Raw genomic sequence first — 22,787 nt, forward strand, 5'->3', positions numbered from 1 at the left:
ACAGTAAATTACTATAATGGGTACAACTTAATAGAGTCAAACTAGAACCAGTGATCATAGAATAAAAATTTTTTTGCTCTCATGGTCATTACAACATGTAAATGTAATGTTGCTGATCAGGTAAGATTTAATCGTTTAACTTAAAAGTGTAAGATTTCTTTATAGATCAAGATCCTGGTAGTTAAATTCTATCTAGTGCATAAATTCTGTCTAAGTAGATATCTATTATGTCCTTAAGATTGGATAGAAAATTGATTACTGTGCTAAATTAGATTGGATTTAATTTATAAGTGTTCATACCCTGGCCCAACACTAAGGTCCAGGTCCAAATGAGAGGTCCAGTCCGAGAGATTGGTCCTCACGCTACACTGACCTTCCTTCAAGAAGTCTATTCTAACGACGACTTACTCTAAAGAAGTCGGGATCGACTTATAGCTGGCAGATAGTACTTATTCAAATAAGTAACTGCCCCTAAAATCTCTCAACTCACTTCCAGGAGCTATATCTCAAATTCCTTAAGATAAAGGGACGGTTATCCTCCTTAAAAGGTGGAACTACTCCAACGGTGGTTATTGGTTCACTACTATAAATACACTGACATCCCTCAGGTATCTCGAAGTTCCAATATTTTCTAAACTTGCTTAGACCCTTGCTGACTTAGGCATCGGAGTGTCTTTGCAGGTACCACCCCCCATTCTTTCTCACGCACAAGTCGGATGGAGGCTCCTAGGCGCGAACCTGCTCGAAGGCTTCCTCCGTTAGACGATTGGGCCAACCCAACGAGTCCAACCCATTAATCTACGGTTACCCATCGTAACATTGGCGCCGTTGCCGGGGACCCGAGAGATCAACCAGTAATGGCGGACAATTCACCCGAAGATGGCCACACAGCGTCTGATTCTGAGCAAGAGAATCTGGACGTTGGGAACAATGACACGGACATGGCCACCCACCAAGGTGTGACCAACCAGAACAGAGAGGGTACTTCTGGGTTTAAAGACCCAAATGCAAACTCTTCTGACAGGCGCGAGTCAGGAAAAGAAGGACAATCCCATGCGGCCGATTTCATGGGTTTGTTCCATGGCCATCAAGGGCACTTGGAACAATTGGAACAAGAACTAGAACGGCAGCGAGAGGCAGAGAGAAACTTGAGGAACGAGATAGAACGACGAAAAGAGCTAGAAGAAAAGCTCTTAAGGCTGGAATCTACTCTCAAAAGCCGAAGCTCCCGTAGCGACCGAGAAGATTCTCCCTTGGGAGGAGAAGACCCATTCAGCGAGGACATAATGAGGGCAAAAGTTCCAAGGAACTTTAAAAGCCCTTATATGGACCTCTACGACGGAACCACGGATCCGAAGCATCATTTAAGCAACTTTAAAAGTCGGATGTACCTGGCCGACGCTTCTGATGTTACTCGCTGCAAAGCTTTCCCAACCACCTTGACAAAAGCAGCGATGAAGTGGTTCCACAGTCTTCCCCCAAGGTCAGTCACTAGCTTTTGACGACCTCTCGCGAAAGTTTCTGATGCGATTCTCCATCTAGAAGGACAAAGTAAAACACACACCGAGCCTCTTGGGAGTAAAACAGGAGGTCGGAAAACCCTTAAGGGACTACATGGAAAGGTTCAATAAAGCGTGTTTGGAGATTCAAGACCTACCCATAGAGGCAGTAATTATGGGCCTAGTAAATAGACTTCGAGAAGGTCCCTTCTCCCAGTCCATATAAAAAAGACACCCGACCTCCCTGAGCGATGTACAAGAGAGAGCTGAGAAGTACATCAACATGGAGGAAAATGCCAGAATGCGAGAGCCGAGTTGGCGACCTGGGCACTCTCACTCATCGAAAGAGAAAGAAAGAGAGTCCAAGAAAAAAGAGAAAGTTGGCCTCGAAAGTCCTGGGAGATATCACTCTTATACTCCTCTAAGGGTTTCCCTAGTCGATGTATACAGGAAAATCTGCCATACTGAAAGGCTACCACCCCCTAGACCCATCAAAAATAAAAGAGGGGGGAGTCGTGGTGACTACTGTGAGTACTATAAAATATATGGTCACTCAACGAACGATTGTTACGACCTTAAAAAGGTGATAGAAAAGCTGGCCAGAGAAGGTCGGCTAGATAGATATCTCATGGAAAGGTCGGACCATCAGGGAAAGAAGAAGCGAGACGACGAGGACCGAAGAGATCCACCACCACAGACCCCGGAAAGACATATACATATGATCTCGGGGGGTTTCGGTGGAGGCGGCCTCACAAAGTCATCTCGCAAGAGGCACTTGAAGGAAGTCTACCAGGTCGGGAGCGACCTCCCAACTATTTCTTTCACCAAAGAAGATGGGTAAGGGATCATTCCTGCACATGATGATCCAGTTGTGATAACTATGATCCTTGCCAACGCCCATCTTCATAGAACCCTGGTAGATCAGGGAAGCTCAGCCGACATCCTTTTCAAGCCAGCATTCGATAAGCTGGGATTAGATGAAACGGAATTAAGATCCTATCCTGACACCCTATATGGCCTAGGGGATACACCAATAAAACCACTGGGATATATACCCCTTCACACAACTTTCGGAAAAGGGGCAAAATCCAAGACTCTGAGCATCGACTTCATAGTCGTTGATGTGGGTTCAGCTTACAATGCCCTAATCGGCAGAACCACTCAAAATCGACTCGGAGCGGTGGTGTTTACCCCTCACCTTTGCATGAAATTTCCAACACCAGAGGGAATAGCAACCATCAGGGGAGACCAGAAATTGGCGAGGAAATGCTACAATGAAAGCCTGAACCTGAGAGGTAAGGGCAAGGAGGTGCACATGAGCTCGGAGGGGTCAAAGCCAAGGAAGAGTTGCGACCACAACCCGAGAGAAAAACTGAGGAGGTACAGGTCGGAGAAGAGGAAGGAAAAAACACCATCATAGGAGCCAACCTAAAAGAAGATTTGAAGAAAAAGCTTATAAAGCTCCTATAAGAAAATTCTGACCTCTTCGCCTAGAAAGCCTACGACATGCCAGGGATAGATCCCGAACTCATGTCGCACAAACTATCAGTTTATCCCGGATTGCGACCTGTTCAACAAAGAAGGCGGAAGCTCGGACCTGAGCGGGCTCAAGTGGTGGAAGAACAAGTGCAAGCCCTCCTAGAAGCCGGCTTCATTAAAGAGGTTAAGTATCCGGCATGGCTGGCAAATGTGGTGCTGGTCAAAAAGCAAAACGGCAAGTGGAGGATGTGCGTCGATTACACTGACCTAAACAAGGCGTGTCCCAAAGACCCATATCCACTTCTAAATATTGATACCTTAGTAGATTCTAGCTCGAGGTATCAATACTTGTCGTTAATGGATGCATACTCGGCATATAACTAAATCCCGATGTACAAGTCGGATCAAGAAAAAACATCCTTCATCACGCCTAGAGCAAACTATTGCTACGTGGTCATACCTTTTGGTTTAAAAAATGCTGGAGCCACATATCAAAGGCTGATGAATAAGGTGTTTGCTTCTCACCTTGGGAATTTAATGGAAGTCTACGTGGACGACATGCTAGTAAAAACCAAGGATGAGACCGACCTCTTGACAGACCTCTCGCAAATCTTCAACACCATAAGGTTGTATGGGATGAGGTTGAATCCTGCAAAGTACACCTTCGCAGTAGAGGCTGGAAAATTTCTAGGATTCATGCTTACACAAAGAGAAATTGAAGCTAATCCCGACAAGTGTAAAACAGTCCTAGAAATGAAAAGCCTGACTTGCTTAAAAGAGGTCCAGCAGCTGAACGGCCGACCTGCCGCCCTCTCTAGGTTCTTGGCGGGATCAGCATTAAGATCCCTGCCACTCTTCTCTCTACTAAGAAAATGATGCCAGTTCAAATGGACTCCTGAGTGCGAAGAAGCATTCCAGGAGTTCAAAAGGTTTTTAAGCCAACCTCCCATTCTGACCCGAACTAAAGTCAGGGAAGAACTCGTCCTGTATTTGTCCGTAGCAAACAAAGTTGTAGCATCCGCTCTAATACAGGAAGACGAGGTCGGGCAGCATCCTGTATACTTCACCAGCAAAGTTCTACAAGACCCTAAATTAAGGTATCAAAAACTCAAGAAGTTTGCGTATGTCTTAATAGTAGCCTCTCGAAGGTTACGGCCTTATTTTCAAGCTCACACAATAAGAGTTCGAACAAACCAGCCCATGAAGCAAATCCTCCAGAAGATGGATATTGCGGGTAGAATGGTTCAATGGGCAATAGAGCTATCCGAGTTTGACCTACAGTACGAAACTGGGACGGCAATAAAATTTCAATGCCTCACCGACTTCGTAGCAGAATATGCAGGAGACCAAGAGGAAGAATCCACTACATGGGAGCTATATGTAGATGGATCCTCAAACAAAATAAGAAGCAGTGCAGGCATAATACTAGTCAATCAAAAGGGAACGCAAATAAAAGTCTCCCTCAAATACGAATTCCCAGCTTCTAACAATCAAGCAGAATATGAAGCCTTGACTGCAGGATTAAAGCTGGCAGAGGAAGTCGGTGCAACAAAAGTAGTGATATTCAGCGACTCTCAGGTGGTGACCTCCCAAATAAATGGAGAGTATCAGGCCAAAGACCCCAATATGAAAAGGTACTTAGACAAAACCTTGGAGTATCTTAGGCGCTTTGCAGAAACCAAGGTCAAGCACATAACTCGGAATCTCAACAGCAGAGCAGACGCCCTCTCCAAGCTAGCAAGTACCAAACCAGGGGAGAATAATAGAAGCCTGATCCAAGAAACTCTCTAAGAACCCTCTGTGGCAAAAACAGAGGCCAAGCAAGACGTTCTTGAAGTCTCCGGATTAGACCTCGGATGGATGAACCCTTTAATCGAATACCTAAAATTCGACATCCTACCCAAAGAGGAAAAAGAAGCCAAGAAAATCCGGAGGAAAGCACAAAACTACACTTTGGTGAAAAATATTCTCTATAAAAGGGGGATATCAACACCCTTACTAAAGTGCGTCCCGACCTCAAGGACGACAGAAGTCTTAGAAGAGGTCCACAATGGTATCTGCGAAAACCATCTCGGAGCGAGGTCCTTTGCTAGGAATGTCATCCGAGCCGGGTTCTACTGGCTGACTTTGCAGAAAGATGCCACCGAGTTCGTAAAGAAGCGTCAACCATGCCAAATGCATGCAAACTTCCATGTCGCTCCCCCCGAGGAGCTCATAAGTATAACTTCTCCATGGCCTTTTGCTAAATGGGGATTGGACCTATTGGGACCCTTTCCCCAAGTACCTGGACAAGTAAAATACTTAATAGTGGGAGTAGACTACTTCACAAAGTGGATCGAAGCAGAACCATTGGCCACCATCAACGCCCAGAAAAGTTAGAAATTTCTCTGCAAGAACATTATCACAAGGTATGGAGTGCCTCACTCCATCACCACTGATAGTGGTACTCAGTTCACCGATTCTACCTTTAAAAACCTGGTAGCCAGCATGAAGATCAAGCATCAGTTCACCTCGGTAGAACATCCACAAGCGAATGGACAAGCCGAGGCAGCCAACAAAGTTATACTGGCAGGGTTGAAGAAAAGGTTGCAAGATACAAAGGGAGCTTGGACTGAAGAGCTTCCTCAAGTACTATAGGCTTATCGGACTACACCTCAGTCTGCCACAGGGGAAACACCCTTCCGACTTGCTTATGGCATAGAAGCCATGATATCAGTTGAAATCAACGAGCAAAGTCCAAGGGTGAGTGTCTACGACGAGGTTGGAAACATACAGGGGCACAAAGAAGAACTTGAACTACTCCCTGAAGTCCGAGAACAGGCCCAAATAAGAGAAGCAACACTGAAACAAAGGATGACAAATAGATACAACAAAAAAGTCATTCGAAAAAGTTTCACCCCGGACGACTTGGTTTTGATTAAAAACGACATTGGAGTCAACAAAACTGGGGATGGAAAGCTTGCTGCCAATTGGAAAGGACCACACAAAATTAGTGAAGTCTTAGGAAAAGGCTACTATAAGGTGACCGACTTAAACGGCACCGAGCTACCTAGGTCGTGGCATGCTTGTAATATGAAAATGTACTATAGTTAAAAGCGAACTCCATTCTCTGATGTACTCTTTTCCCAACTTCATAGTTTTTTCCCAAAGAAAGGGTTTTCCTGAAGGGAGTTTTTGATGAGGCATCAAAGTGGGGACTAAGGGGCAACAAATTGTCAAAACCCTTAATAGTAAAAAGTACCTTTATGAATAAATAAAGATCTTTTCTCTTCGTATCTCTTTATAAATTCCTTTTACGTTACTATTCTTTCTACGAAACGCGCCGACTTAAGCTCGACAAAACGTGAAAATCCCATGAACCGACCTAGAAGGTCGTCAGGATAAAACGACGAGGTACAAGTCGGTGTAAAGAGGTTATAAAAGTATATCCTGATAAACTTGGAAATTTATCGACCTGCAAGTCGGAAAAACCGAGAAGAAAGGAAATGCATCGTAAAAATAACCTAAGTCACAGAAACTTAATAAAACAAAAATTGAGTACGAGGAATACCAAAAAAAGAGATAAGAAAATCCATCAAGAAATCAAAGGCATAGGCTGTCCCAAGTCTTTGAGAAAATTCAAAATAACTTAGACAAAAAGATAGCCAGCCACGATAAAAGATTTTCAAAGCAAAAAGATCAAAAAAGGTTTTTCAAAACCTAAACAGAAAGCATGCACGCAACAAAGGTATCCTAAACCCTTATCCAAAAAAAAGGGTATTTTTAAATATTTTTGTTAATGGCCATAAAAGGCCAGAAAATGTTAAAGGCAACCAACCACAAGAAACAAATAAAAGTATTCAACAAAGGAACCCACAAGCCGGGCCCACACATAGCTCAATTCAAACAGAAAAAATTAAGAGTCATCAGGAGTCGGATCAGCGGCAGGGAGAGAGGAAGGATCCCCAGTAGGAGAGGATGGAGCAGGCTGTTCTTGACCTTGAGAAGGGACCCCAGAAGAACTCGGCAGATCTTCGTCTTGACGCTCCCCACGGGGAGGAGACTCTATTATCCTCTACCCCCGAGTCTTCAGGTCGGAATCAGTCTCAGGATGGGGAGGGGAAACAATGGCACCATCCACCACTATCTTATCAGGATCAAGAGGAGAAAGGTCCAGGCCAGGAGCGATGACCCCGACCTGTTCCCTGAAGATCCTCCATGCCATCTCCGAACCTTTCGCCACGGAGTCCTCTAGATCCTGATAAGCCTCCCGACATCCCGCCAGTTCCCTTTTCAAGTCAAGATTTTCCCCATAAAGTCTTACATAATTCTGCTCCGCCTTTTCCTTAAGGCCCTCGGACATGGCTAATTGGCCCATTAATTTTTTCTCCTTCTTCTGGAGCCGAGTCCTCTCCTCCTTCAACTCGGTGACCTCCTCTGTCAGCCTCTTCTCTTCCTCTTGATAGAGAAGGATCCTCCCCTCTAACTCCTTAACCTTTTGGGTAGAACCCAAAGAGCTAAGGGGAGTCTTCTCCAAGATATCAAGAAGCCTTGTACACACTCCAGCTGCCCGAACACTCCTCTGAACTAAGATATTAAGATGGTTTCGAACGGAAATATCATCCATATTAATTTGAGTATAAGGATAGATGTGGTTCCGAACGAATTTGGGACCATCAAAATTAGCTTCCCCAGCAAAAGAAGAGCCAGACTCAAAAGTCTTGCGCTTCTTCTTCTCGGGCTCAGGAGAAGATCGGGGTGGAGGAGAAGAAAGAGAAGAGGCAGAAGAAGAAGATACCAAAATGGGACGAGAGGAGGTCCCCAAGTTGCGAGGAGGAGGAGGGGGAGGAGGAGGAGGAGGAGGAGGAAGCGTGCCAGCAGCCCTGGCAGCATCTACTCGGGCTCGAGATCTCTTTTTGGAATCTTGTACTTTATGATAGGAGGAACTCGAATTCTTCTTCACCATTTCTATAAAAAGAAAAACAATCAATCAGCAAGTCGGAAGTAACATCTCAAAAAGATTTCAAAAGTCGGAATCAGCAAAATCAAGTCGGAGAAAATAAAACAAACAACAAAGTCTACCTAGTTGAATCTGTACAAAAGTCGGAGACCCCTGAAGAAACTTTTTTGTATCAAGATAAGGGGCTCTTCTCCAAACTTCTCGGAAGAACCCCACAACAGCCTCCTCCACCTCGTCCAAATCATCCAGGCCATATTTCTCTACAAGAGAGGCCTCGGACCAGTAAAGAAAAAACAGGGAGAAGAATTTTGATCCAAGAAAAAGGGGTGGTGACCCTCTATGGCTTGAATTTTAAAAAAGATGTTTTTAAAATCATGGAAGGACTCATCAAAAAGATTGAAAATTCTCTGGCCTTAAATAGCTCGGAAAGACATCCATTGCTGCTTATTGTTTTGCCCACTGAAGGGCTTGGTCATGTGAAAAAGGTAAATGAAGATTTTCAAAGAGGTCGGAAAATCCAGTGCCTGACTGACAAGTTGGTAAATTTTCATAAAACCCCAAGAATTTGGGTGAAGTTGGGTGGGAGCAATGCAACAGTGAGCAAAACAGCTATTTCAAAATCAGAAAATGGCAGAAGAACTCCCAGACGAGTAAAAAGCCTTTCATACATAAAAAAGAAATAAGGGTCCGCATTAGAAGCCCTCCCAAAACAAACCCGGTCTTCTAGACCCGGGGCAGTCAGTTCATATTTTGGCTCATCCTCATCAAGAACGCAGATTCTATGGTGGGTATGAAGATCAATGATATAATCAATGTCTACAAGGGGTTCCTCCTCAAGAACTGTAACATCCACCCACTGGGAAAGAGACTCTAGAGAAGACATCTTTTTCTACTAAAAGGGTGACAAAACCTACAAAGAAAAAGGGAAAGGATAAAAAATAGGGTCTCTAAAAAAGCCTAAAGCAAGTACTACAAACAGAGTAACTAGGCATACAACCAGACTTGCTATGAACGCTCATCTAAACAAAACATGCAAGCAAAAAAGCATTTACTAATAAAAGAGGAGAAGAGAAAGAACTGACATTTGTTAGCGAAGAAAGGCAAAGACGACGAAAACTCGTAGGAGGAAGAAGTTTCTTTCGAGCAGAAGAAGTTTCTTTCAAGCAGAGAGTGAAGGCAAAAAGTTTTCAGAAATGAAACAAAGAAAGAGAGGGAAAGTATTTATAAGCACACCAGGGGTATAATGGTAAATCGATGCAATCATTAAAAAGATGCGCCGTTACCAATGTAACGGCTCCCCCTGTGTAAATACGAAAACCCAAATGGATGCAACGTTTGATTAGATGCGACTGTTGAGAAATTTTGAATCACGTCGGTTTTGGAAAATCACGTCGGTTCCTCACCATGTCGGCTACAAGCCCGAGTTAAATTACTCAAACCCAACTGTTAAAGAAAAGAGATTGTACTCGAGTAGGGGCACTGTTCATACCTTGGCACAACACTAAGGTCCAGGTCCAAATAAGAGGCCCAGTCCGAGAGATTGGCCCTCACGCTACACCGACCTTCCCTCAAGAGGTCGGTTCTAACGACGACTTACTCTAAAGAAGTCGGGATCGAATGATAGCTGGCAGATAGCACTTATTCAAATAAGTAATTGCCCCTAAAATCTCTCAACCCACTTCCACGAGCCATATCTCAACTTCCCTAAGATAAAGGGACGGTTATCCTCCTTAAAAGGTGGAACTACTCCAATGGTGGCTATTGGTTCACCACTATAAATACACTGACATCCCTCAGGTATCTCGAAGTTCCAATATTCTCTAAACTTGCTTAGACCCTTACTGACTTAGGCATCGGAGTGTCTTTGCAGGTACCACCCCCCATTCTTTCTCACGCACAAGTCAGACGGAGGCTCCCAAGCGCAAACCTGCTCGAAGGCTTCCTCCGTTAGGCGATTGGGCCAACCCAACAAGTCCAACCCATTAATCTTCGGTTACCCATCGTAACAATAAAATTTTCCAAAACAATGATTTCCCTAATGGTTTTCCCAACATCGATCTCTATAGTAAGTATGTATAGAAAAGGTAAAGTTCAAAATCAGATATATGAGATATTTTGTTGTGTTGTTAAACTTATACATTGTTGCTGAAGTTGTTTATCTCAAGAAGTATTTGTTGAAGTGAATCCTAAATTCGGTTGTTTAATAATATGCATACCCTGATATACTTTTCATTGCAATGACTGGTGCTATTATACTTGAACACTTGTTTTGTCAGGTAAATTATGAATTCGGTTTATGATTTGTAGGTTTTTTTTTTTTACGAAAAAAAATATTTTTCATTCATAGAGAAATCAAATGGCACATATAAATGTCATAGAAATATCAGTTCTACGTTGATAATAAGAAGATAAATATTCTATGCATTGAACTATAATTTAATAGAAGGCATAATATTCGATTATTAAAAATCTTAAAAACTAAAAACAGAAAGAAATATAAGTCTCTTTTATTTCTATAAAGGTGAATGCTATGGTATTTATGACATTGTGCCTAACTTCACTCCCGGGATCTTTCGATGGTGAATGCTATGGTGCCTAAGACATGGTGCCTAACTTATTAAAAAAAAGTAAAGAAATAATATTTAATAAACTTTAAATATTTTACTTTTATTTTATACATTTTATTTTTTACTTATAAAAACAAGTTAGGCAATTTAGGCACCACAATAAAAGATACCATAGAATTCACCTTCTATAAATCTACACACACGTGATGCAAGACAGTAAGATATATCTTCTTTTCCATATAGATATGAGTATTTCTAAGATTTGAAATTTTTTCTATGAACAAAAATATTTTTTTCGTAGAATTTTTCTCTTAGATCTGAAAAGATTTGTAGCATCAAATTATCACCAGCAACCATAAAGGGAACCAAGAGCACCACCACAAAAGAGGAAAAAAATACCACGGATGGGTTATTAAAATCAGGAACACAGAGCTAAACTCAGGTTCGATAATGGTCTACAATGAGAACTGTAAAAAGAAAGTGAACAACCACAATGGGGTTATTATAGATCTAGATCTGGATCTCAAATCTAGATCTTTAAAAGAAAAAAACAGAAACATGAACAAAAACCACAATTAGAAAAATGGACGTGCAGGAGAAGGGAGGGAAAGGTGATGGCAAATGGTTTGGACGGTGGGAGATTGACGGTGGTGGTGGGTGATGTGAAAAGTGAAGAGGAAAAATAAAATTTTAGCTGTAAAAACAAAGATGATGGATGGTAAAGAAGGAGAGAAGGAGAAGAAAAAGAGAAGAGAGGGAGGTTAAAGAGAAGGGAATGGGGGAGAACTACTGCAGTCCAAATTGAGGCGGCAGCAACGGTGACCCTCAGGAAGGCTTTGTGTTTTCCTTCACGAGAGAGAGAGGGTCGTATTTGTATTTTTGTAGTAGCTTGTGATTTGTAGTTGTTGTACCATAATGATTAAAACTAATTATTTGCTTAATTAGCCTGGTTTACATGTCTAGTTCAAGTTGATAGTATCAAATACTAACAAGAGTTTTAGTTTTTCTCCCTATTTGTTTGGTATTGTGGCGAGTAAAGTTTTAAAGTGATCTCTGAGATTAGTTGTGTGAATTAAAATAGTCTTTGAGATCTTAATTATACCGATTACATCTCTAAAATTAGCAAAAGTGTACCATATTAGTTCTTAATGACATAATAAGGCATTTGATGGAAAATAATTAAAGAGCTAATATGGTGTAGTTTTACCAATTCTAAAGACGATATGTAATTGATACCATTGAAATCTAAAGAACTATTTTAGTTTTTTTTTTTTTTTGTCTTGGGCTAAGCCCAACATCCTACCCAAACCCCAACCCACCCGACCTAAAACCCTAACTAATATCTCTTTCACTTCAACGCACTTCAACGCCACAGCAGGAAAATGTTTCCATTGTTTCTACTATCTTCCCATTGTTGCAACGAACAGACTACAAGCTTCTTCTTCCATTTGATTATTGGTTCTGGATCAAGCATAGGTGCAATTGAAACAGGTTCGAATAGGTCTCTCTGCCGGCATCTCCTCCGCACGAAGGTCCGCTACAGAGGAAGGAGGAAAGACACACATGTCGGCCGTAACCATGCTTCACTGGCGATCTTCTTGCTTTCTATTCAATCAAAACTTCCACCATATTTTCTACTCAACTCTCTATTAATCCTCATTTACTTTTTGTGCAGAATCATATCCACCTCTGATCTCCTCCAAAACTTTGTTTGGAGGATCATTGCTGTTGTATGACCCCATCAAGCTCTGAATTTTATTTCGGCATTGCTGCATTTCGGCATTGCTTCGGGCCTGAAAAGTCTTCCATTTGACACTTGCAGCTTCCCTTTCATCTCTTCTGATGATTCTTGCTAACTCCTTCCACTACAAGAAGCCATTGTCACCCTAAAGCTCTCGAAGAAGCCATTTCTGCCACTTTATGTTCCATCTCATTACCCTCCCTTGGAGTCCAAGTTAGACCAACTTCTCGATGGTCGTTTATTAGTTTGAATATGTCATTTAACACTGCATCGATCTCTCAAAGCTTGTTTCTTGACTTAATTGTTTGAACTAGTACTAAACTATCTGTCTCAAACAAACATCTCCCTAATTGCAGATTTTTAAAAAGAATCATGGCATCCCTCATGGCATGAGCTTCAGCAGCTAATGGAGATATTGTTTTGAAGTTCATTGTTGATCCAGATATAACCTTACCATCACAATTCCTTATCACTGCTGTCGATGCTGCTTGACCAGTATCTCTATCAAACGGTGCATGATAAACCCATATTTCATGAGTTCTTTTGTGCTTAATTGGAGTGATTTATTCAACTCTTCACCTACTTATTCACATTAATTGCATGATTTTACTTTCCCTTCCTTATTATGTCATATTGTGAAAAACATGTTTCCTAAGCTTTAAAAATATTAATTATTTTAATTACCTTTATTTCCATTCGATGCCGTGATTAGCGTATTGAGTAGCTTCAGGTTTCCTAAGGCTGAATGACTTAAAGGATGAAAAAGGAAACATACAAAAAAGGAAGGAGAAGGCAAAACGGAGCTTTAAGGAAACTGGTATCCATGCGATCGCATGGACGACGCGATCGCGTGCCAGAAGCAAAGAAGCAGCGACGCGGCCGCATGACTGACGCGGCCGCGTGGAAAGGAAAAGTTCCAGATGACGCGACCGCGTGACCCATGCGGACGCGTGACAGAGGCCACGTATCAGAATTTACAGAATACGCCCCCAGCGAATTCTGAAGCCCTTTTTAACTTTCATTATAGTTGAGAGAGATAACTAAGTTGGACCTCTAATTTCTCTTATCTTGCCAAAAGTTGTTTTACAGTTATTATTTATTTTTAATTGCCATTTAATTCACTCGTCATTTAAATTACTTGCTTCTCACCTTCTAAACCCTGATTACAACCTTTATAACCAATAATAAGAATATACTTCCTCGCAGTTCCTTGAGAAGACGACCCGAGGCTTGAATACTCGGTTAACAATTTTTAAGGAGTTTGTTACTTGTGACACCCAAACGTTTGTATGAAAGGACTTTTGAAGGTTTAGAAACTATACTTGCAATGAGGATTTATCCGTAAATTTCTAGACCACGCAAAAGTCATCTCATCAAAATGGCGCCGTTGCCGGGGAACTGCTAACGTGTGCCTTATTATTGGTTATTGTAAATATTTTTCTTTTGCTTGTTTATTTATTTTTGTTTTTCCTTTTTATCTTTATTTGCTACTATGAACTCTCACCCTTCTCGCTTTGAGTTTGGTTCTAATATTGTTAAAGGAAATAGACGTTACAGTAGGAATGTGCATCAAGGTCAGACCAATCAAGGATGGATGGAACTAAGAGGATCTAATCAACCCTTTTGGCAGCAACACCCTCCGAGATATCCTGGACAAAGACCATTCTACCGTGCATACCCAGCTGAAAGACATGGTGGACAACCTTGTAATTACCAACATGCCCCACCCCGTGCATATGAACCATCCTTTCAACATAACCTCGAACCACCACACTCACAAGCTTCTCTTCACCATTCGCCATCATATGATCATTCCTTACCCCAATACCAATCCAATCGTTCCCAATCATCACCACTTTCCTTTGTATCATGTCCAAGTCCGGCAAACCGCGAAGCAGATGATCGCCTAAAAGAAACAGTAATTAAATTTCAAACAACCATTCAACAACTGGAGCAAGCACTAATTCAATGGGCCACTAGGCGCTCAAATATACAAGGATCAACCACAACTCCATGTGGACAGCCTGATGAAGAGCGTAGCATGAAAGAAATACTAGAGACTCCAGTGGACAAGACAGAGAATGAATTCGTACTAGAACAAGTGGAAGAAGCTGTCATTGTTCAAGAAGAAGAGTTGGTTGAAGATCTAGGAGATGCTGAACTTCCTTGGGAATCCAGAATTGAGGAAAACTCCGTCCAAGATGCTACAGTTGATGCTAAGGAGGATACTGTACAATCTCCAAGGCAAGTCGTTTATGAAGAATCAGACGGAATAATCCAAGAAGCAAATTTCCTTGATGATGATAGTCACAAGTCTAGTTCTCCTAGTGATGAACTTGCGTCCGCAAGTGAATTCTCTGAGATCGAAGAATTTTCTCCAAGTGAATATGAAGATGATGCGGAGGGAGATTTCTCTCAACCTCCAATCTATGACTCGAGTGATGAGGAAGACATAGAAGACTTTGACCAGGATAAAGATACAATTGAAGATCTTTGCAAGGAAGTGGAAGAATTCACAGAAGAGCACAAGGAAACGGAACTTGCAGAACCACTAAAAACACCTATCCCAAGGCCATTACCACCTAATACAAGCTTCAAGTGGGTACAATCCTTAACTTATAATTTTACTTATTCACTTGAATATGGTTTTCTTGAAACAGATGGCCAACTTAGAGCTCTCTGCGGCTTTAAGAGTAAAAGGGAATTGGCTCGTACTCAGAACTGGTGTACCAGGTTCAATAAGGTTCCACGCTTCACCTCGAAGTACATGGATTGGTATCATGCTCAATTGCATGGATCACGGAAAACGTTTGGTCACCACGGTGAGATTCTACTTTTTAACCTGCCCGAATGGAAACTTAAAAATCAAAACGGAGGCGGATCTAAAAACATAGCTTGGGATCATGGCTTATATTCTGACATTCGTCATCCCGGGAGGCTGAATATCTGTTTGAAGCTGCTCAGAAGCTTTACATGCCTAGTTTGGGACCCCGGAGGCTATTGGCATTCCAAGCACTGGTGGACATTTTTGGACGAATTTAAACATAAGCCACCATAACAGGATACTCTTCCAATGTCCAACTTAAGGACTTTAACTAAAAGTGCTAGGTGGGAGACAACCCACCATGGTATGGTCGCTTCTTTCTCAATCTATTTCTTGTTTATTGTTTTCAATTTACTTTTTTTTATTTTAACATTAACCTGGAATCATGCATAGCATTCATGTTAATCACTGCATCCTGCATTTTTCAGTAAAAAAAAAGGGGTTGCATGACGCGACCGCATGCCCCATGCGATCGCGTCATATCGCAAAAAACACCACCCATGCGACCGCGTGACCCACGCGGCCGTGTGATATATATATCGGCATAAGGATCCAACGAACAGAAAGTTGGGCTGGAATCGTGCGGCTCTTGTGCGTTTCGCACAAATTGGCCCACGCGATCACATGCCCCATGCGATCGCGTCACTTACCCAATACCAATCCCACGCGACCGCGTGAGCGACGCGATCACGTCGCATGGATTGCATATCACCCCAAAAGGAGACAGAGAGTTGCGCTCCCCTCTCCACCACAACCACCTCCGCGAGCACCGCCCAGCCACCACCGGCCATCCAGCCGCGCCCCCTTCTCCGCCACCCACCCCCTTCAGCCAGCAACACCCACCGCTCTCCCTTCCCCTATCCTCTTCCTCTCTCACTAACCCTAATACCTCCCTTCGCCACTGCCCCCTCAGCCGCCACCGCGACGCCGTGCACCACCACCACGCCGGACGCTGCCGCAGCCACCTTCTTCCCTGTTCCACCCCTTCCGCTTACCAGGTTCTGCAACACGCAACCCTTTTTATCCGTTTGTCACTTTTCTGTATTTTTTTATTCCATTTATGTTCATGATTAGGATAGGTAGACTTGCATGTTGTAGTGGATTTTTAGGTTGTTAGGTAGCTTAGGCTGTGGTTAGTGGATCTAGGTCTGTTTACTTGCACTATTCTTACTTCTGTTTTATCCTATGTGCAAATCTGTTACTGCTATAATCATGATTCATATGCTGCTTTCTTGTATGTTACTGCTGTTTCCATTGAGTTTTTATGTTTATTTTATATCTATGTACATGCAGCTTGATTTTTTTTAAATTCATATGAACTGATATGATTGCTGTTTATTTTCCGGGACAATCCAATTTTAGCCGGAATGCTGCCCAAATTTTTTTTTGAAAATTGTTTTCATTCTTGTTTTGGTTTGGAAACTCTGTTTTACTCTGCTTCCCCCAAACCATTTCATGAATGCTAGGGCCACTTTCTTATCCTCTTTGATTTCCTGGTTCATAACCTGCAATTGTGATTCACTGATTCCAATTTCTGATTTCTTTATTTCTATTCGAATCAGCATCACCCTGTTTTCTTTATTCGATTATGAGTACTTATTTTCTTACATGTGAATCCTTGTTATATGGAATTTTTTTCTATGCCACTTACTTTCCTAACTCACTAATTTTAATTTACTAATTTCTTTTTACCATACTAACCCTCTTGATCTCTTTTATGATCACTTTCACTTCCTCTAACTTTCTCACTATGGCATATTGATTTTTTTTCTTTCCATTTAACATTAATTCAATCACATTTCAATTACTCATTTTCCTTATTCTATTTCTCCCTTACCGCTTTGAGTTTTCTTTGTTTAAATTGCCTATTTGCTTTCCTATTTTATCCATTTCCTGGTTTTCTGTTTTTCAGGATGTCTGCCTCACAAAGGAAAGGCAAAGGCAAGGCTACTGGCAAGCGCAAGAGAGGAGATTCCTCCCAGTCCATCATTGCTCTAATGCACAATTCCTCATGGCGGGAGAAGAACTTCACACAGCAGGAAAAAGCTGACCAGCTGCTCCCTTCGACTGACCCTATAAAATTTGCAAACCGGTACTGTGAGCTGAAGTACCCGACTTTTTCAAACTCCAGAAATCTATACCTGGAACGTACCTTGAAGATTCCAGAAGACCTCCAGCAATACACCACTGAGCAAATCAAGCAAAGGGGCTGGTTCTTTTTGGAGAGACCACTGACAGAGGTCAATGCATCTTGGGTCTGGGAATTCTATTGCAACTACTACCTTACTACCCTAGATGCAGTGAACCTGAGGAGAAAGCAAATTCTGGTCACTGAGGAGGCCATAGAGACCATTCTCCAGCTCCCAGCCAAGTCCGATCAACCAGATGGTTATGCACAGGCTGAGGAGGACATGGGCCAGATGCGGTTTGATTGGGATGCTGTGAAGGCACGGATAGCTCTCGACCCTGCTGTTCCTTGGGAGATGGGTCAGGACACCACTATGCCTAGAGGGATCAAGAGAGTGTACTTGAATGATGAGGCTCGGCTATGGAATCAGATCTTGAGCAACTATGTGATGCCGAGTACTCATGAGACTGAGATCCCGGCTGCCATAATCACCCTCCTCTGGTGTGTGCTGGAGGGTAAGGACATGTACTTGCCTCGTTTTATCCGGCATTTTATGGCCAGGGTCCACATCCGAGGCACCCTCCCCTTTCCTTATCTGGTTACACGGCTAGGCCGTCAGGCTGATGTACCTTGGGAGGATGCCGATGAGCGACCACCAGCAGCGGACTGCAGGAAGATCATCCCTCACAGCAGGAACTTCCTTGCTTTGGGCTACAGACCACCATCTGTCACTGCTACTGATGAGACAGCCCGTCCGTCTGCTGGACCCTTTTCATCCACAGCTGCCCCAGCTGACCCTGCTGCCACCACTGCACCTCCGCCCACCTCTGAGCCGGTTTATCACCTCGTGCACCGTCTATTCCGCCAGCTTGATCAGATGGAGCGCCGTAACAGGCGCCGGTATGAGAGATTGGAGCGCCGCAGCAGGCGACGCTATTCCCATCTGAAGCTGATGATCAGACAGGGCGCCGACATCCCCTCCGAGCCCGACACACCATCAAAGCCATCAGAGGAGGAGGAGGATGAGCACGAGGAGGAGCCTCATTCCCATGCGGAGACTCATCAGCAGGCAGGCACAGAGCACGCTACACCACAGCAGGAGGCCCCACATCAGCTTGAGGCTGCAAATCCGGAGATCCCACTCCAGTCAGTCCCCCCTCTACAGCAGCCAGACTCTCAGCCCACCACCGCCACAGAGACCCCAGCTACCATCCCTACCAGTGATGACACTCCTTCACACCGGCTTGATTGAGCATCGGGGACGATGCTTCATTTTAAGTGTGGGGAGGTCGCCATCTCTGGCGTTTATTTTGGTGAACTATTACATACTTTTTCTTTTATTTTGGATATTTTTCTGTATTTTCCTCTTTTTCTTTTATTGTTATTTTCTGAGTACTTATACATTGCTACTTGTGTATTTTACTCTATTTTCTGCATTTTGCATTTTTTTGTTCATATTTTAGTTAGCTTTTTAAGAGAATAATGAGAATTTTTAACTAAACCTGCATGATATACATAAGTGATAAATGATTTTTCAGCTAGAGAACACATAGCCTGTGAGTTTTGAGCTTAACTGTATGGTTACATTCAAACCATAATTTTATTCCTGTGTGTTCCAACCTTCTTTCTTATTCTATTGTTCTTTACTTTGTTTTAGTCTATATGTCCGATTATAGAATATAGGTACATCTCAAAATAATGATTGAGGCCATCATTTGATTTTAGCTCACTTACCCCAAATTAGCCTACCTTTTACATCACCTTTGTTAGCCCCCTTTGAGCTTTTTAAAAACCCCCTTATTCTATTTTAACCAAATTACTAGCCTTAAGCAGAAAAACAAAAGAAAATCCCAAGTGAATCCTTGGTTAGCTTAAGATAGAAAATTATAAATAGAGTAAAATGTGGGAAACTTATTGGGAACATAGTTGATAAAGACAAAAGGTAGAAAAATTAAAAAAAAAAATAAAGCAACTCAAAATTTTGGGAAGCAGGCTCATGAAAATTCAAATTAATTAAAAAAATTACCATGTGTATTCAAAAAAAAAAGTTAGTTTTCAAGCATATAAATAAGGGGGTACAAAAAAAAAAGAACTCCCCAATGCAAAATAAAAAAGCAATGCACATGGGATAAAAACAAGAATTAAAACATGAGCATGTGACATCAAAAGCGAGAAAATAGGGAGAATAGGTAAAGAAGCATTGTTTTACTAAGTATGTATGCTACGTGAGATCTTAGTCTAATTAAGGATTCACTTATTAGCTCACTTAGCCTTATACATATATCCTTACCCTTTGCCTTGACCCCATTACAACCTTAATTAAAGACCTCATGAGTTTTGGTATGACTATGTTCTATAATTGTTGATTGGTTAGATGAAAAATAAAGTTATAGAAATGAAGAATAAAAAGAAGAATAGAGTGATTAACCCAATAAACACTGAGTGATTAGAGAGAAAACACAAAATCTAGTGAGGGTTCAAAAGCTCATTAAACATTTATCTCTGATTGTCTTGCAAGTTTTTTTTCTCTCATCTCATTTGCAAAAAAATGCTTTATTATTTGAGGGTTAGCTATATATGTATATATATCTCCTTGAGAATGTGAAATAATTTGACTACATGTAGGCTTTATATATGAGTGGATGAATTAAAATTGCATGACTCATTAGGTAGATGCATTTAGCATAGGTTGCATTTCATAACATTCCATCACTTTAACCTTAATTATTTATCTTGGATTTAGCATGAGGACATGCTAGTGTTTAAGTGTGGAGAGGTTGATAAACCCATATTTCATGAGTTCTTTTGTGCTTAATTAGAGTGATTTATTCAACTCTTCACCTACTTATTCACATTAATTGTATGGTTTTACTTTCCCTTCCTTATTATGTCATATTGTGAAAAACATGTTTCCTAAACTTTAAAAATATTAATTATTTTAATTACCTTTATTTCCATTCGATGTCGTGATTAGCGTATTGAGTAGCTTCAGGTTTCCTAAGGCTGAATGACTTAAAGGATGAAAAAGGAAACATACAAAAAAGGAAGGAGAAGGCAAAACGGAGCTTTAAGGAAACTGGTATCCACGCGATCGCATGGACGACGCGATCGCGTGCCAGAAGCAAAGAAGCAGCGACGCGGCCGCATGACTGATGCGATCGCGTGGAAAGGAAAAGTTCTAGATGACGCGACCGCGTGACCCATGCGGACGTGTGACAGAGGCCACGTATCAGAATTTACAGAATACGCCTCCAGCGAATTCTGAAGCCCTTTTTGGTCCAGATCCAAGTACAGACAGCATAGACCAGAGGTTATAAAGTGTGGGAATGCACCCATTCAAGGGGAGCTCGCATAATTTTAGTTTTCAATGATTTAGATTTAGTTGAGAGGGAGATCTTCTCCTCTCTCTCTTTTAGGATTTAGGATTTCTTCTTGTTTTAAGAGTGACTCTCAATCCAAGTTTTATATTTCTTTGTTTTAAACTTCCCTTTTACTCTATTTATTTATTTCAGTATCTGAGTTGGCTATTTACCTTTATAATTGGATCTATGAATTCTTTCATGTTACAAACAGTTATTTGAATTAATGATATTTGAGGTATTTTCAGTTTATGATTGTTCTCTTTGATTTAAGTTATCATTACTTCCCATCTAAGGACGTTTTTATTATTTCAGCAATTTTACTTTTTTTCCCTTTTGGTCCTGGTTAAGAATTCAGTAACTCAACAGTTATTAAACTCAACGTAATTGATAATCGTTATCTTGCTAATTGAGCTGAACTTAAATAATCCCAACCTTTTCTTAGGAAATAATTAGGATTCAAAAGTCAATTTAATTAGTCCCTTGACTTTCCTTTGCCCTGGTAAAGGTTGACCAAGTGGAGTTTAGATTCAACTTTCATTATAGTTGAGAGAGATAACTAAGTTGGACCTCTAATTTCTCTTATCTTGCCAAAAGTTGTTTTACAGTTATTATCTATTTTTAATTGCCATTTAATTCACTCGTCATTTAAATTACTTGCTTCTCACCTTCTAAACCCTGATTACAACCTTTATAACCAATAATAAGAACATACTTTCTCGCAGTTCCTTGAGAAGACGACCCGAGGTTTGAATACTCGGTTAACAATTTTTAAGGGGTTTGTTACTTGTGACACCCAAACGTTTGTATGAAAGGACTTTTGAAGGTTTAGAAACTATACTTGCAACGAGGATTTATCCGCAAATTTCTAGACCACGCAAAAGTCATCTCATCAGTGCATCTATGCTAATTTTCATCCAACCATCCGGTGGTGGCCTCCAGATAATTTGCTTCCAGTTTCTATTATTTACTACTTCTTTTACTTTTTCTTCCTGCTCTATTGATTTTCTGAATTCTGCTTCCTTGATGGTTGCCATAATAATTGTCGTTTTTGGGTTGAGCTGTTTATGTTGAAATATAAATGAGTTCCTAGCTTTTCAAATAGACCAACTTATGAAAGCTAAGCTGTTAATCCTACTCTGTGTTCCACACCCATCTTCAGCCTTCAATCTATTGACTATTGCTAGTAACCACTTCGCAAAATATGTGACATTATTAGGAACGGGTGAACATTGAATCTGGAATCCAAACCACACTGCTCTAGTCCATGAGCATAGTAATAATGCAAGTTCCACTGTCTCCTCTGCCTCTTGACAAATGCTGCAAGTAGGATTTCTTACAATTTTCTTTGTAAATAGATTATAATTCACCGCTAAAATATTATGACAAGCCTTCCAAAGGAACATTTTTAATTTTTGAGGAATATGCATTCCCCAAATTGTCTTCCATAACTCCTTCAGATCCGTACTTGATGATGCCTGATTTCGAGCTTGAGTTATCTTCTCCACCCTTGCTAGATGATACCCAATTTTTACCGTATATTCTCTATCTTCCTTATATGGCCAAATCATACTATCTTGCTTATTTATTAGACTTATTGGTGTCATCATGATTCTCTTGCCAACCTGATTCAGAAAGATGTTCTGAATTTTTCTCATATCCCAACCCTCTCCCTCTGTCAGTAGTTCCTTCACCTTCATATTTCTTTCTCCAATTAGGAGTTTTAATCTCCCTCTTCCTTCAATCCAATTCTCGGCCCATACATTCACCTCTGATCCATCACCAATGCTCCAACAACCTTTCCTTCTCAAAAAGTCTCTCCCTTTTAAAATACTATTCCAAATCCACAAAGCCTTCTTGCTCCTCTTAGCTTTTCAAAAATTGTCATTCGAAAAATAAAGAGCTTTGAGAATTTTTACCCAAGTTGCATCCGGATTATTGATAATTCTCCAAGCTTGCATAGCCAACTAAGCTAAATTATGTACCTCCAAGTCCTTAAAGCCTAATCCTCCATCAAGTTTTCCTATCGTTATTTATTTCCAATTTTTCCAGTGTATACCCCCTTCCTTTTCTTTGATTTGACCACCAAAATCTTGCGATTTTTGCACTTAGTCTATTACAAAAATTCTTTGGAAACTTTATTATGCTCATAGCATATGTCGGTATTGCCTAAATTATTGCATTAATTAGCACATCTTTCCCTGCCTAATTCAAAAGGTTTTCTTTCCAACCCTCAATTTTGTTATCTATT

The 22,787-nt window shown here is 41.3% G+C and overlaps 1 long non-coding RNA gene across 1 annotated transcript; it reads left to right on the plus strand.

Moving 5' to 3' along the window:
* On the plus strand, positions 2,243–12,719 carry LOC110270942. The gene is made up of 3 exons (XR_002360740.1): positions 2,243–2,255; positions 12,360–12,438; positions 12,582–12,719. It is a non-coding gene; the product is annotated as an uncharacterized LOC110270942 (long non-coding RNA).

This window comes from Arachis ipaensis, chromosome B04, assembly GCF_000816755.2.
Source record: "Arachis ipaensis cultivar K30076 chromosome B04, Araip1.1, whole genome shotgun sequence".
NCBI classification, from domain to species: domain Eukaryota; kingdom Viridiplantae; phylum Streptophyta; class Magnoliopsida; order Fabales; family Fabaceae; genus Arachis; species Arachis ipaensis.